This window comes from Amblyomma americanum, chromosome 1 (assembly GCF_052857255.1).
Source record: "Amblyomma americanum isolate KBUSLIRL-KWMA chromosome 1, ASM5285725v1, whole genome shotgun sequence".
NCBI classification, from domain to species: Eukaryota; Metazoa; Arthropoda; class Arachnida; order Ixodida; family Ixodidae; genus Amblyomma; species Amblyomma americanum.
Window position 1 is genome coordinate 183859573 of NC_135497.1, and position 15172 is coordinate 183874744.

General features: G+C 45.3%; 1 long non-coding RNA gene across 1 annotated transcript; it reads left to right on the forward strand.

The window, feature by feature from the left end:
• The first annotated feature begins 764 nt into the window (after positions 1 to 764).
• Positions 765 to 13781, forward strand: LOC144114325 (uncharacterized). Its single transcript, XR_013311015.1, has 4 exons — positions 765 to 833; positions 949 to 1027; positions 1422 to 1544; positions 13600 to 13781. It is a non-coding gene; the product is annotated as an uncharacterized LOC144114325 (long non-coding RNA).
• The last annotated feature ends 1391 nt before the right edge of the window (positions 13782 to 15172 follow it).

The window sequence follows — 15172 nt, forward strand, 5'->3', positions numbered from 1 at the left end:
CAACACTCTGCCAGTTCCCACTAAGTTCACTCCTTACACTACTGCAATACGGGGTTGTTGGTCGTGCTGGCGTCGTCGTCGCTCTAGCTTGACAGACCAGTGCATCAGCGACGGCATCTGCACATCGACCAGCCAACCTACCGTCGATCGCCGTCGCATCGGCCTAGTGTAACCGGACCCTACCTATACCGAAGGATAACTGCGTTACTGTTATTAACGCTTTTGCGGCACCAGTCACTCACATATAAGGAAAGACTGCTACTTCGATCGCCTGTGGAAGTAGGACAAGAGACCTCGCTGCGCACATTGCAGCAACGAGAGCAGACGACGTTGATCTGCGTATGCTGGTGTATGCCCTATATATGGTGTATGGTGTGTATATAGTGAGAATGTGTTTAAAGTGGGACCGTCAACATGCGCGGCGTGGGACGAACAAAATGATAAAAAAATCGGTAATTACTGCCACTACTACTGCCAGAAACTCTGCCTGAAAAATATGGTTGAAATCCGGAAGGCGCATGTTATGTCGTTATAATTGTGTTAGTTGCGTCAGGTTTAAAGATGTGGCGGCACGAAGCCGCGAGTGACAGATGGATGGATGGATGGATGGATGGATGGATGGATGAATACGGCTGAACCCTTGGCACTGACTGCTGCAAGCAAGTCAAAATAACGCAAGCCTTATTTCAACCCATGACGTCAAATCCGGTTTGAAGCAAAGACGTCACGTCTGGCAAATTTTTTGCTGTTTGAGCCATGTTTGAGCCGAGCCGAGCATTGCTTTCAGTAGCATTATGGCCGGTCGACGGAAAGTGCGCGCGATCGTGTTGCACGTGAGTAATTTGTTCTTGCTATCTTTTGGTATGCACATACTGAGTGATTGCCCGTTATCTGACACTCAGCATTCCGTTGTCAACTTCCTTGCGCCCGAATATTTTGTGTTAGCAGATAAACCAGGACTAGCGCTGAGCCCGCTTGCCCGGCAGTGGACCCAAAGGCTCGGAAGGAAAGACTCATCTGTTTTTTCGTAAGTTCTGCTCAAAAGCTCTGTGCAGTTCAACAGAAAAGAGCTTGCGCTGAGCGTGTTTTATACCTTTTGTCAATCCAGCCCAACGTAACTCATGGTCATGTAAAACACGCATAATTACCAGCTTTTGCGTGCTCCCGAAAAAGGCGGGAAACTTGACAACAGTCCAGTTGAACTCACCGTTTGTGCGATGAGTTTTGTACGCGGTCCGATTTTTTGTGGCCCCGCGGCTGGGAAAGTCTGTAGAGTGTTGAATTAATGCTGCCCTTTACAGTTGTGTTCTGCTGTTACTATTCGCTTTCTAAAACAGGTGCAAAAATTGCGGCGAGATAAGCGATTACGCTTTGGTGCCTACAGCGCGAAACATGTTCTTTTAAATTCATATTTATTTCAGGAAACTGGACTTTAAAAACTGACTGGAAGTTTTGTGGTATGCACGGACCTTCCCGATTCCTGGTTCGAGTCCACAAATTGGACGTTAAATGCTGAGGCAGCAAAGGCTCTAAGGCGCCACAAGGTGAGCCCTCAACCTTCTGTGAGAATTTTAAAATGAGTGCTGTGGCACCTGCGCCGAGCATCGGTTTTACGTGGAGAGGTGCTTGGACCTAGGTAGCCAACTAGAATGGAGCGCATGAGGCAGCTGGAGAAGCAAGCTTAATTTTAAAGGCTCTAAGCTTAAGACCTTTTTACAGCTAATGGTGTAAATAGCCCTTAAAGAGATGAACATTGTGGGCAAAGTGCTTAATGTCCTTTGACTGTTTGGAAGCTTGTGAGGTGCATAAAGCTCATAAGGCACTGTTGCAGTGTATGACAGGTCATTGTGGTGATATTAGAAGAAGACATAGTGCAGCGCAATGGGACAGAGAAAAGGAGCACACAGGATAAGCGCTTGTCCTGTGTGCTTTTCTCTGTCCCATTGTGCTGCGTTATGTCTTCTAATATGCTATACGAAGAAGCCCAAACTACAACTTTGTTGAGATTGGTCATGATAGGTTTCTTTGATTTGGCTGCACTCTCTGCACTAGTTCTGTGAAGTTCTGCGGTGGTGCCGGCAGCGTGCAACAACAGCTCAGGCAGTTCAAATGCAGCTTGGCACTGGCCGCTTCCAAAACGAATGGTCGAGTGCAGGCCCGATTGTCCAATAGCCTTGCTGTCGTCACGAAATTGCAACCAACTGCATGCCGCCGACACCATCAAAATCCTGAAACACTTGGAAGAATTTTCAAGCAGTAAATTGCAATGAAGTTTTACCACAAACCTGCTCTAGGAAATGGTCGTTTCACAGAAAGAAAAAAAATCGTTGCATGTATACACACAGGCGACTTACGAATTAGCGCTGAAATGCTGCCCATGCGACTCGACTTGACCGCTCAGGTTTTCATTATGACTCCTCAAACAGTCACTCACCTCCTCTATGTGTAGGTCGAAGAAGCAGAGAACGTATGGTACAAGCTATTTAATGAAATTGTGACAGTTATTTGCTGAAAGGTTATGGCTTATGGGGGTTTAACGTCCCAAACCAACTCAGGCTATGAGGGACGCCGTAGTGAAGGGCTCCGGAAATTTTGACCACCTGGTGTTCTTAAGGGAGCATAGACACCTAACTTTTGGGTGCGTGGTTTCTTCTTTTTAATGTAATGATGCCACTGTGGTGGCTCAGTGGTTATGGGGCTTGGCTGCTGACCCAAAAGACGTGGGTTCGATCCCGGCCCCGGGGTTGAATTTTGATGGAGGCGAAATTCTAGAGGCCCATGTACTGTGTGATGTCAGTGCACGTTAAAGAACCCCAGGTGGTCGAAATTTCCAGAGCCCTTTACTACAGTGTCCCTCATAGCCTGAGTCGCTTTGGGACATTAAACCCCCATAAACCAAGCCAATCTTTTTTTGTAATGAGGTGTAAGGCATTATTATACATGGATTACCATGTGGTATGCTCCTATGGCTGCTAAATAATTTATAACTGAATTTTTTTCTTGTGCTGTTTCAGTTTCACTAGCTGAAAGATGACTGTGACCTTAAAGAGAGGTTGTAGGTCATGTGAGGCGTGAAAAACTGCAATATAATTGGTGCTTCTACATTTGTTGTCATTCCTGCTCTTGAGGAAGGCTGGCTTCAGTACTGCAGTAAATTAAAACGATTAAGCAGCAATTATATCGCAGTTTTTCTCTGCCTCATATGACCTAAAACCTCTCTTTGACGTCACAGCTCTCATTCGGCTGTTGAAACCGAAACAGCATGACAGAAATATTCTATTATAAATTATTTAGCGGTTGTAGGCGAATACCACATGGTGATTCATGCATAGTAGTGTCTTTTGCATCATTATAAAGAAGAAAATATGCCACCAAAATTAGGTCTCTATGCTCCCTTAACGTGCATTGGCATCGCACAGTACACGGGCCCCTAGAATTTCGCCTCCATCGAAATTCGACCACCGCGGCCAGGATGAAACCCGTGACCCGAAAGACGCGGGTTCGATACTGGCCGCGGCAGTCGAATTTTGATGGAGGCGAAATTCTAGAGTCCCGTGTATTGTGATGTCAGTGCATGGTAAAGAACCCCAGGTGGTCGAAATTTCCAGAGCCCTTAGCTATGGCATCCCTCACAGCCTGAGTCACTTTGGGACGGTAAACCCCCATAAACCATAAAGCTTTCAACAAAGAACAGTCATCATTTCATTAAATAACTAGTGCCATACCTTTCCCGCTTCTTCGACCTACACATGGGCACCGCCGTATTGCTGCACCGCAGCTGCGCTTCCATTTCGGCAAGTGCAAGCCAGCCTAGAACTCGTGCTGCACTTCTTGAACTTGTGCAGAAAGTGCAGCCAAATGGAAGAGACCTTATGATTATGTGGCTATTTCCTTTGCATTGGGTGGGCGACAGTTTTTGTCCTAGCCATTACATAGAAAGAAGAAACAAAAAGGAAACATGGAAGCATTCACTATTAAGACAACAGCTTTCACCTGCAGACCCCAAATGAACAAAGCCTGCCTGTATAGTGAACAAAACAACTAGGCTGTCACAGATCTAGCAAATTATAATTTTGAAAGTGGGCCTCCTGCTGTGAAACTGGCAACGTTTGTGCCCCTAGAGACAAGCAGAGGCGAGAAGCCACAGACGAATGTATGTAGGACAGGGAGCTGAACGAGGAAGTAGTTCCCATAATTGAAGAATACATGGAAAGACAAGGACGAGACACGTTTATGTTCTTCCTTCTGTGTTCGTCGTTTTGTTTTCACAAGTTAGGAGTAGATGTTTGTTGTAGTTTCACTTTTTTAGGAAAATGGGGAGAGGATTGTTCATCTTGAGACATGTAGCCCAAAAGACAGAGCACAGGAGTGACTCACACAACATTAGTCTTTGCATTTTGTTCCTACTGTTCTGTGTGCTTGCACCCCTTGTACCCAAATGAGGCATTGACATGATCTTACGTGGTGCTATGCTGGTAAAAGGATGTGTGCTGCATGCATATGGGTGTGTGGCATTCAGATTCAAGCACCAACACACAGCTTCTAGTGCAGTAGGAATTACGGGAGGAAAAAAAGCCTCAAGGATGTAGATGAATAGTTTAGTTCTTCAGTTTGCCTTTTCTGAAAAATTCTCTGGCAGGATGTTTTAATACATGTCAGCCCACCCCTCATGTAATACTCCCTTGTGGGCCTTTGAGGTACAAATAAATAAAAAAAAGTAATGACCTTTCAAACAGTATAATTTGCAGCTTTGGTGCAAGATTTTTGGTGGCCACTTCAGGGAGTGTTTGCCCAGAGCTTGTAGTGATTGCTTAATGGCGCTTGGTCCCAAGAACCGTACAGTTAACCAATTGCCCTCGTGCCTCTTGGTGAGAAAATCTGAGGTCAAAATGACAATTTACCATAGCTGTGAACAGTAATGAGCTGGATGTATTGCCTAAGAGAAACGAGGTCATCTGCTTGACAGTAGTAAGAATTTTGAGTTGGTTAGAGTATAGATGACTTAACACCATCTTCCATATCTTAATAGATGTGGCATTGTTGGCATGTGTAATTAAAAATTTGTTTCGATGTGTGTGGCTGGTGAGCTGTCAGCTCTGTCATGACGAAGTTGTAAGCTCAACCAGAAGTACCTGTGCTGTTTGAGCTCAGGGCAAGAGCTTTGAGCGAGGCCGCTGCACTACGTCCTTGTTGTACATTTGGCTTTCATGGTACTCCAACTTCCTCCTTCCCCCACCTGTGTTAGGAATGTCGCCATGGGGCCGAGCGAAAGTGGTGGGGTGTAATTAGAGCAGTGGCATGGCCATAAGGTCCATCCGAACAGCACTGCGTAAGACTTGTTTGCTGGATTGGCCCCGCAGTCAGAACTGGGGTGAGTTATGAGTGGGCCACTGTGGAAAGAGACAGTAGAGCAGCGGAAAACATGCCACGAATGGTGGAGAGCTATAATTTGGAAGCAACCTTTGATGCCTTTGTTGCCATTGTGGTCAAAGTTATCTGTGCGACCATCAAGGGCAGCACCTGTTCTGAATGCATCGCATAGCAATAGATCAGAGCTTCAATTTTATAGTTAGATCATGGGCCTTACTGCAGGAGGTGTATGAATCGGTTCAGATTTCACATTGACATGCATCAAATTCAGCAACGTTAGTACTCACAGGTACAGTAAAACCTCGTTAAGGCATACCTCGCGGCACTGTGGAAAAACTGTGTGCAAAGCGGCAATATTGTCACGAAGACGACGAAGCTGGCAGTGGTATGGGAACGGAAAGGTCACGTTATAGGCGAGCGGCCATTAAAATCATCTCACTGCCATCATTCATCGCCGCTTATTATTCGGCTGGTCACCACTTAACATTTGGTGTGAGATGCGGGGTATCATCCCCATCCTGGTCCTGGATCTTCAGAGTCCTCCGCCTGCCGTTATCATCGGCCGTGTGCACCTGGTTCGCCCTGCTGTGCCCCAGCCCGCCGAACCTGAATCGACCTCGCCGCTCATCCCAGTCCCGTCCCCCGCCCTGACCACAAGGCATGTTGACATGACAACGCTGCCGCGACCCGAGACACCGCCCACACGTGAGGACACCGCCCCCCTGCCCATGCCATTCGGTGCATTCAAGGGCTTCGTCCGTCGGCTACTGGCGACCTGTGTCCCGGAAGCTTCGTCGACCAGGATTCATTCACACATATCTTTCATCGTGGCGGCCAGCACTTCCCCCCATGCCATGTACCATCCTCCTCTGAACCCATCTCCACTGAGCCGTCTCTCCATCGGTGTCTTCTATTCACTATCGGGACAATCGCTCGGCAGCCCCGGGTAGTCTCACTAAAACGACGAAGCTGGCAGTGGCGCGGGAACAAAAAGTTCGCGCTATAGGCGAACGGCCATTAGAATGATCTCACTGCCATCGTTCATCGCCGCTTATTATTCGGCTGGTCGCCACTTAACAATATGCCCAAACTGAAAGCAGCCTGAGTATATCCGTTGACCTGGTAAAAGATGATACCTGAGGCATTTCAAAGAATGCGCAGGTGAAACCTTTTAATCGCATAGCTACGAGTGCAGCCCTCAAAGGTATGTAAGCCAGGTCCCGTGTCCCAGCTGCTCTATTAGGCCGTATTTGAGCGAGCAAGCAAGTATCTAGCACGCATGCAGTTTTTTCCAACAGTACAAGTTTAGCTGTCTTCAGCTTCCATGTAGGCGTTACTTTCATTGGATGGTGTTTTGCCAATGATGGAAGCAACAGTGTCAATACCAAACTATGCTGAAGAAGTCTTGGACTGCAGTGTCTAATACATCACCAATCGTGCAAAAAAAAATGACTCTCCGCAATGCGTCCTCTGCAACAAAATACCTCCTGTAAACAGGAGGTATTTAGGAATACCTGCTCTATTCCGAGGCCTGGATTCAGAACAGTTGGGGATAAGAGTTAATGGAGAATATTTTAGTAATCTGCAATTCTCAGGTGATATCTCTAAGTCGCTCAGCAGATGAACTGCAAAGCAAGATCAGTAAGCAGAATGGTGGGTCTAAAGAGTTAAAGGAGTATAGACACCTAACTTTTGGGTGCGTGTTTTTTGTTTGTAATGATGCGTAAGGTGTTGTTATACATGAATTACCACCTGGTATTCTCCTATAACCACTAAATAATTTATAATAGCATTTCTTTCTCGTGCTGTTTTGGTCTCAGTTTCAACAGCCGAATGAGGACTTTGATGCCAACGTGTGCCTACAGGTCACGTGAGGCATAAAAATGCAATATAATCGCTGCTTCCACATTAGTTGTCATTCCAGCCCTTGAGCAAGGCTGGCTTCAGCCCTGCAGTAAATTATATCGGCGTTTTTCTATGCCTCACATGACACAAAAGTACTCTTTGACGTCACAGCCATTGTTCGGCTGTTGAAACCGAAACAGCATGACAGAAAAAATTATAAATTATTTAGCGGCCGTGGGCAAATATCACATGGTGATGCATGCGTAGTAGTATTTTATGCATCATTGTAAAGAAGAAAACATGCCACCAAAGTTACGTGTATATATTCCTTTAACACGCAGAAAACCAAATGGAAAATGCTCTTGGCCATTCCCTTCAATGCAAATGCTGTGTGGTGTATAATATTGTTATGTGGTGGCCGTCCAAAGAGTAAGGCGCGATGAACGATGGCAGAGTTATAATTTAATGGCCGTTGGCCTAGCGCGACTGCTCTGTAATGCACCACAGCCAGCTTCGTCGTCTTTGTCACAATATTCCTTTTTCTCATGGACATTGTCACATGTAGGGAACTGGGTGGTGTGTCATTGTTTGCGTAAGTACTTAAGGACACTGAGAAGTTCCCTAGGCAGCCGCTGACCACACACCATGCGTGGCAAAATTACTTTCGAAAAGTAATTAAATTCTATTACGAATTCATTTCCTAGAAATCACAGAAGTAATTAAATTACATTACAAATTACTGGTCTCAAAAAGTAACGACATTACATTACAATTACCTGCCTTAAGTAATGAAAATTACTTAGTTTTGATGCTAAAATGTTGCGCATTGGTCATGGTTTGTGCAAAATTTCTAGTTTTTTGTTTGCACTGCCACTGAGCTTGAAAATGGGTGTTGGAAATTTTGCCCCTCTTTACTCAATTTGAACAGCCACTTTGCTGATGTAGATGGTCTTTCTCATATCACTCTTCAATCAGAAGTACACCATTCAATGTGTAATATCGTCCCACCATCCTGATTTTGAAGAATTTGTCATCCGCATAAACAGCCGGAGTACATTGACTGCTTATCCACGCATCATCCCAGAAGTGCACAGGGGTGCAGAGAAGCTGCCAGTTCTGCTGATGTTCAATTGATTTGTTCTGCAGGCAAGTTGGTGGAAATAAATTGCATGTCAGTGGGACGCTGTTGTTTTTGTTGCCCTTGAGTTAGAAATAGGGCCTCAAATGAGGCCATAAAAAACCGACAACTCACGACTAACTTTCTTAGACGTGTCAGTTGAGACTTCTTGTCAGTGCGGCGATGTCAAAGTACTTGCTCAAGCACTCGCAGTGCATCTGTGCGAAGGTGCCATATGGCATGCCTTGGTCATGGCGCTCTTCTGGTGGCCATGCAGTGCGTTTGTATGTGAGACCGTATGCAGTGCAGGAAGATGCGTAGCAGTCCTGTGACTGATATGCAGACTTTTCACAAAGGCAGTGCTGGCGCCTGCGCACACATCAGCTCTCGTCTGCGTACGCCGCTTCCCTGGGGAGCTGGCTATTACTGGTTGCGCACTTTTAAGGCAAGAGCCTTAAGTGGCACTTTAATGCGATACCCGGCTATGTTGTCGATGTCCAGGAAAAGTGGTTCACAACCCCCAGTGACATCATCAGCAAAGAGAAAAATTTCTTCCGAGGGTGCAGGGAATTGAACCAAGGGCCTTCAGACTGTGAGGTGATCGCGCAACCCATTGGCCACAAAACAGCGTTGCTTCGTGGCGAGTAATGATTCATTTAATGTGTTGCCCTATGACTGTATGCTAATGAGTAGGTGTGTCACTAAAAAGGAAGGAAACAATATAAATTAAAAAATGAATGTTTTTCGCCTTCAAAGCATGGAAGTAGTCTCTAGTGCCTTTGTAATTTATTTTATCTATGGGAGTCCCCGCTGTGGCTCATTGGTTATATGGTGCTCGGCTGCTGACCCGAAAGACTGGTTTGATCCCGACCTCAGCAGTCTCATTTCGGTGGAGGTGTACTGCTATAGGCCCCTGTACTGTGCGATATCAGTGCACTTTAAAGAACCCCAGGTGGTCAAAATTCCTGGAGCCCTTCACTATGGCATCCCTCATAGCCTAAGTTGCTTTGGGACGTTAAACCTCATAAACCAAACTAAACCAAAGCAAATCTTTGTAGCATTTTTTAGGACATGTTCAGAAAATTTGGGACATTATACCCCCATATACCCTACCTTTGCTTTGTATATGCTCATCTCCACAAACATGAGGCCAAAGCATGGCAGATGCGAGGAGAAGCATGGACTCAATATGCAGCAAAAGTAATATTGCTAGTAATTAATTACTTTTCCGTGAAATTACTGCTTGAAAGTAGTTCACTACATTACTAAATTTCCAGGCTACAAAAGTAATGAATTACATTAGAAATTACCGAGAAAAGTAATTTAATTACTGTAATTATATTACAGTAATTTAATTGCTGGCTAGTCTGCCACGCACTGATTTCAAGGTGATTGCACACTGCTTTTCAATGAATGCGAAATCCTGACATGATAGCTTCTGCAAATGGTACGAAACAAGGCCTTTTGCATTTTTAAGGCAAAGGTTTGTGCCACCTTCCCTTTTATTTTTTTGTCTCGCCCCCCCCCCCCCCCCCCCTCCCTCCTTTTCTCCCTTCATATTTTTTTTGGATGTTATGAATGCAATGTTTTAGCAACAAGCTTGAATTAGCCCCTATGAAAAATTTTTTTGCTGGTCTGCACGTGACTGTCTCTATGTCCAGGTTTTGAGCCATTTCCTAGTCCCTGGCATTTATTGGCACTTTCACTTCATTAAAACCTTTGTGAATGTGCTGGCACAAATTTTGAAAAGTTCCTTTTCTAGCGCTTGCAAGTTGTTTCCATATTTTTGTTTTCCATGGGGGTGAAGTTTCATGGCATGTCCAGTCCGTCAAATATTTCTTACCGTTCTCAGATACTTTGTCCCATTACACTTGTGCATTGTGGAAGAGCCGCAGCTGCTCTTAAGATGCTTTGTGTCTTTGCCTTTGTGCAGGACAGCAGCGGCGTCTTCTCCGCAATGCTCAAATGCATGTGGGCAAAGCATCCAAAAATGATGACTAGCTTGGCTGGCATTTTCTCTTGGTATCTGAATGCATCATATGGTCAGAATTTGGCAAAATTATGGACATATATGCCAGGGAATCATTTCAAAAAGTTATCCAGGACTTGTATTGTGAATAAAAATAGCACAACACGCATAATTTTTGGTTTTGTGATACTGCAGATTACACGAATCAAGAACAGAACAGCAAGGTTATACTGTATTTCTTGGAAGGGCTGTGACGTTTTTAAAGGGTGTCTAGCAATCTAGAATTGTCAAGAGGAATTTCGTTTACCTGGAAAAATCGGGGAGTTGTGAGGGATACCATCAAGAAAGTGGTCAAGTCTAGGAAAACGACGGGCTGAAATTAACGCAGAGGTCTGCTGCGAGTTTTAACGATACTGTGAGTGTCCAGCACATGGTCCGTTGTTATTGACATGACATATTTTTGCTTCTAATGAGTATTAGGCATGGCAGCCTGTCTGTTTTAGCTGTCTTTTTCTTGTCTTCAATTAAGTGAGCATTGTATATACTGGTTGGTTCTGTACAGGTTGCCACACTCCTCATTAAATTTGGTCTGGTGCATATGAATAGACACAGCTACGTTCAAAAGTATTTTCTGTGGAATAAGCCGTAGTCATAGTAATGTGCAGAATTCATGCACTTTCAGTATGCTGATGCGAGGTGCCACGTCACCCCAGTGTGGCATCAAAATCGATCTGTAAATCTTGCTCTCAGGCCTCGTCAATCTTGTAGGCTATTGCAGAAACAAATAAATAGAGGCTAGTTTCTCTGCGGTTCGAGCTGTGATGACGAGGTCGTATAAAGCTGTTACTTTTTGTGGAAATCGCTTGATGCTTGTCCTGTGCCATTGCTGCTATCGAAAGGGATGCCATAGTGTGCCTTCACTGGAAAGGCAGTAAAAGGCAGTGCTTCTCAGTGATGAGCAAACCAACCTTTGTCAGCCCTCTTGTTCAAGGGTTCCTTCTTGAAAGCCTGAAGTATTCTTTTGCAGTACAATGAGCAGTGTATGGAGCCCCTGAAAGCATGCAGAGTGTTCCATTTTGAAATTTTCCAGAATTTTCTCAAAGTAGAGTTTTGTTTCTTTTGTGAAAGCACATGTAATGTCAGCACATATGGCCACCACTCTTATGAACCATTAAAAGAAAGCAAAAACTTGTGAGCATAATATTAACAAACTTCCAAATCTAAGACTCCGGATCACCCAGGCGCTTTTCATCTAGTGAGAAGGTAAACAGCTGCTGAAATTCCTGCACAGATTCCTAGTTGAAATGTGCGAGCATCTGTGGGTCCGTTACAGCCAGGGATTCCAGTGTGGTGAAACCCATACACAAGAGTTAAGCGGCCCATGTCCCGTCAAGAATGCTGCATTTGGGGCAGCATTCCACAGCTGGAGGTGTCACAAGGGAGTGTGGAAGAGGTCGTCTTGTTAATGCTCTCACTTTTGTTGTATCTTAAGCTGCTGTTCATAGATTTTTTGTGTCATTAATGTTTCTCAACAATGCCACATCACGTCATGCGCCTTTTCAGTGTCTGAACTGTGACAAGAGCATCTCCACCGCAGCTGTGGCCTCGTGCTTAAGTGCTCGCCTCGGCTACGGGAGGTCGTGGGTACGATTCCCGCGGCCTCCGGTCCACCAGCCAATTAATCCAATAGGAACAGGCGGTCCCCCGGCCTAGTGCTCGGCTCTCCAGGGGTGCACTGCGTGGGAAGGATAGCCTGCGCCTCAAAATTCCCGTCAAATGCGGGCACAAAAACGTCTCCGCGTGGTTAAAACCCGCAGTCCAAAACTCTCGCCTTGTGCCAGTTACAAAACTTACGTTCACTTCTCTAGCCTCAAGAGAGATGTACCATAGCTCTCTCCGCTCACAAACCGCCTTCGAGCAAAGTGCAGCGGTATTTGATTGCTACCGTTGTGGCTAGCGCACACGCATCGGCAGGTGTGCAGTGTGCATGATGGGTTAAAAAAAAAGATGGGCTTCTACTGCACGAGGTGGATTTAGGGTTGCTTGACGGCGGAACTTATCTCTGATCCGTCAAGGCAACGGTTTGGTCGAAGACCCTTCTCCCAAGCATCTCACCCTGGATGAACTTATCTCTGATCCGTGTCAAGGCAACGGTTTGGTCGAAGACCCTTCTCCCAAGCATCTTACCCTGGATGAGCCGAGCACCATGGCGGGGAAATCTTAAAACCGGTGGGTACCCGCCGGCACTGGGAATCTAACACAGCACCTCCCGAATGTGAGGCGGATGCTCTACCACAAGGCCGCGCTTCGGTGCTATGATCTTTGCCAAAAGGCTGAGAAATGAAAAGCCGAAAGATTGTCGTTCGGCAGCTTACAAAGTCAAGCTGTCATGTTTTTTCCTGAACACAGTTATGGCTCAGACTAATTGTACCATTCTACATGATTTTCCCTCATTCATTGAGATGCTCAATAAGCTTTAGGATGCGATAAATTATGAAGAGGAATGAAATGTCTCTTTTCATCACTGCATTTTGTGGAAACATGTTTGTATTGTAATTTCAAATATCTGTTTTATAATTTGAACTACTCGAAAATAAAGCATATCGCAGTACTGGCCGGCATTTCGAAAGGCCCTGATATGCACAGCATGTGTACGAGAGCAGACGATGCAGCGGTCCCTGTGTCATTACTTTTGCAACCCACATGACGAGGGTTGCTGCTCTTCCTCGGGAGTGACGTCGTAATGCACTCAGAAACCGAAATCGCTCAGTATAAATAATGCGATAATATTTAATGTGCATATTTGAATTGTGGAGCACGTATCACGCACCGAGTGGGAGTATGCAATGTTTGAAACTAAGAACACTCCAACCAAAAATTTGATGTCTCCGCCCCTTTAAGGTTTTGGGTTTAGCATATGGAGCTTGTGACCGCCTGTGTGCCAGCGTCAGAAGCCTTTCAGAAACCCTTTCGTTGTTTGTCTTGACTATTTTTATTCATTCTTGGTCTCTGCCTTGTACACACTTCTTTTTGTGTGTGGTTTCTCTGGCACATCTTGAACAATGTTCCTTTTATCCTTTTTTTTAAGGATCTTTCTAACGCCACTACAGGAGTGCGTGGGCTGCTGCTGTAGCCTGTTGGGAGATGTCCTTATCTTTTTTCCCTCATATGCATTCCATTTTTTGTGTATTTGTTTGTGGGTTTCCCTTAGTGGTTTATTAATTGAATTTTATTGTTTTGAGCTTGCATACTTTTTTCTCTTTTCATGGCATCCAACCCTGTGTATGACTGACACTAGTGGAGGGACTGCAGCAGCCGACCTTGCATGGCACGGCATTCTCTGGTCCAAGGCACCTATTCCCCGTTCCAGGCTACTGGCTCAAGATTGTGCCCACAATTCTGCACCTTGGCCTACAGGCAGAGTCGCATTATGCCCACGTCGGCCAGGACTTCTTTGCCAAATAAAGTATTCCTACCGACGCGCCTTGTCAGTAATTGATGAAGCGTGTGAATAAATGAGTAACAACTTCGTTGGCCGTATAGAAAAACCGTGTTACAAAGCAATTTTTTTTTAAGGCCATACCCAGCCACCACATTGTTTCCTCTGAGCAACCTACTCATCTTTGAGGTAAGTGCTTGCTGTGTGTCTCATCACAGTCTGAAGTGTTGCTGCAGAACCGCATATTGCCTTCCTGTTTATGCCATTGCAGCAGAAAATTCTCCACAAAGCTAATGAAAAAAAAAGTTTCGCCAACATACTGCTTGAGACAACTGCTAAATGGGTGCTGAAGCCCAGTGAACATTGTAATTGAGGCCCTTTGAATTGAATGTTCTTTGTAGGTATTTTACAAAGGCAAGATAACAGCCCTAGCAGTGCTACTGGGATTGCAACTCTCTGCAAACGAGGCGGATTCTGTAGCATTGGGCTCTTGCTGGCAGTTTTTGAAATTCGCATTACCCGAAACTGCACTGTAAAAGCATAAAGAAAACGATGTCTTCCTCGGTAATTCATGCCATGCAACATGACATGGAAACCATCACATGGCCAGTTTATCCATTGCCTTCAGGTTCAAGACATCTGCCAGTTTCTATACGGTAGCTTCAGACTGTTGCACTGGAAAATTACATTTCTCTAGAAGGCACTTTTTGAGCAGGAATTGCGTTTACCCTGGTTTTCATGATTTATGTTTCGGGTGCACAAACTGGGTAATATCAGGCTTTGCTAACAAGAGGCCCTAAATATTTGCTAAATTTGATTTATAATCTTCTCTTACTGTTGTGACCTATCTTTCCTCAAGCAGAACAGTGGTCTGAGGTGGCTGAGTGAATTCGCATCACCTGTTAATGTCAGATTAATTATTTTCTTTTCTCGACTGCTGAGGGCCATTATTGCCAGAGGGGTATGTAAGGTGTGAACTGTAGACAGACAGGGAAATAACTTAATTCAAACCGGCGGTATTTACAAACTGGCACTTCGCTCCCGTCTCTCCATCGCAGGCAATCAAGAATCGTTCCGTTACGACGCAAGAAAATCGAGCACTCCTACAACCTCTACCACACAAACACATTAATTGAAATAAAGATGTTTTAACTACTTTTAAATTCAAAATGTCGAGAGCACAGCAGACAGCACAGCTTTGTTCGATTCGGACGTGGTTCTCTACGCCGCCGGCACCGGTTCACGGTGCGCTGCACCAAAGCCCACGATTCACAGCGCCTCGATCCTGCACCACTGTCCGCGATTGATTTGGGTGTAGCAGTGGTGTCGCTGTGGTGCAAGGAAAAGGAACCCTGGCAACGCGTCCACGAAGGAGGTGCAGGAAAGTTGTGCACATGCGGACAGCTTTGAGCAGACGACGCTAGCATGCTCG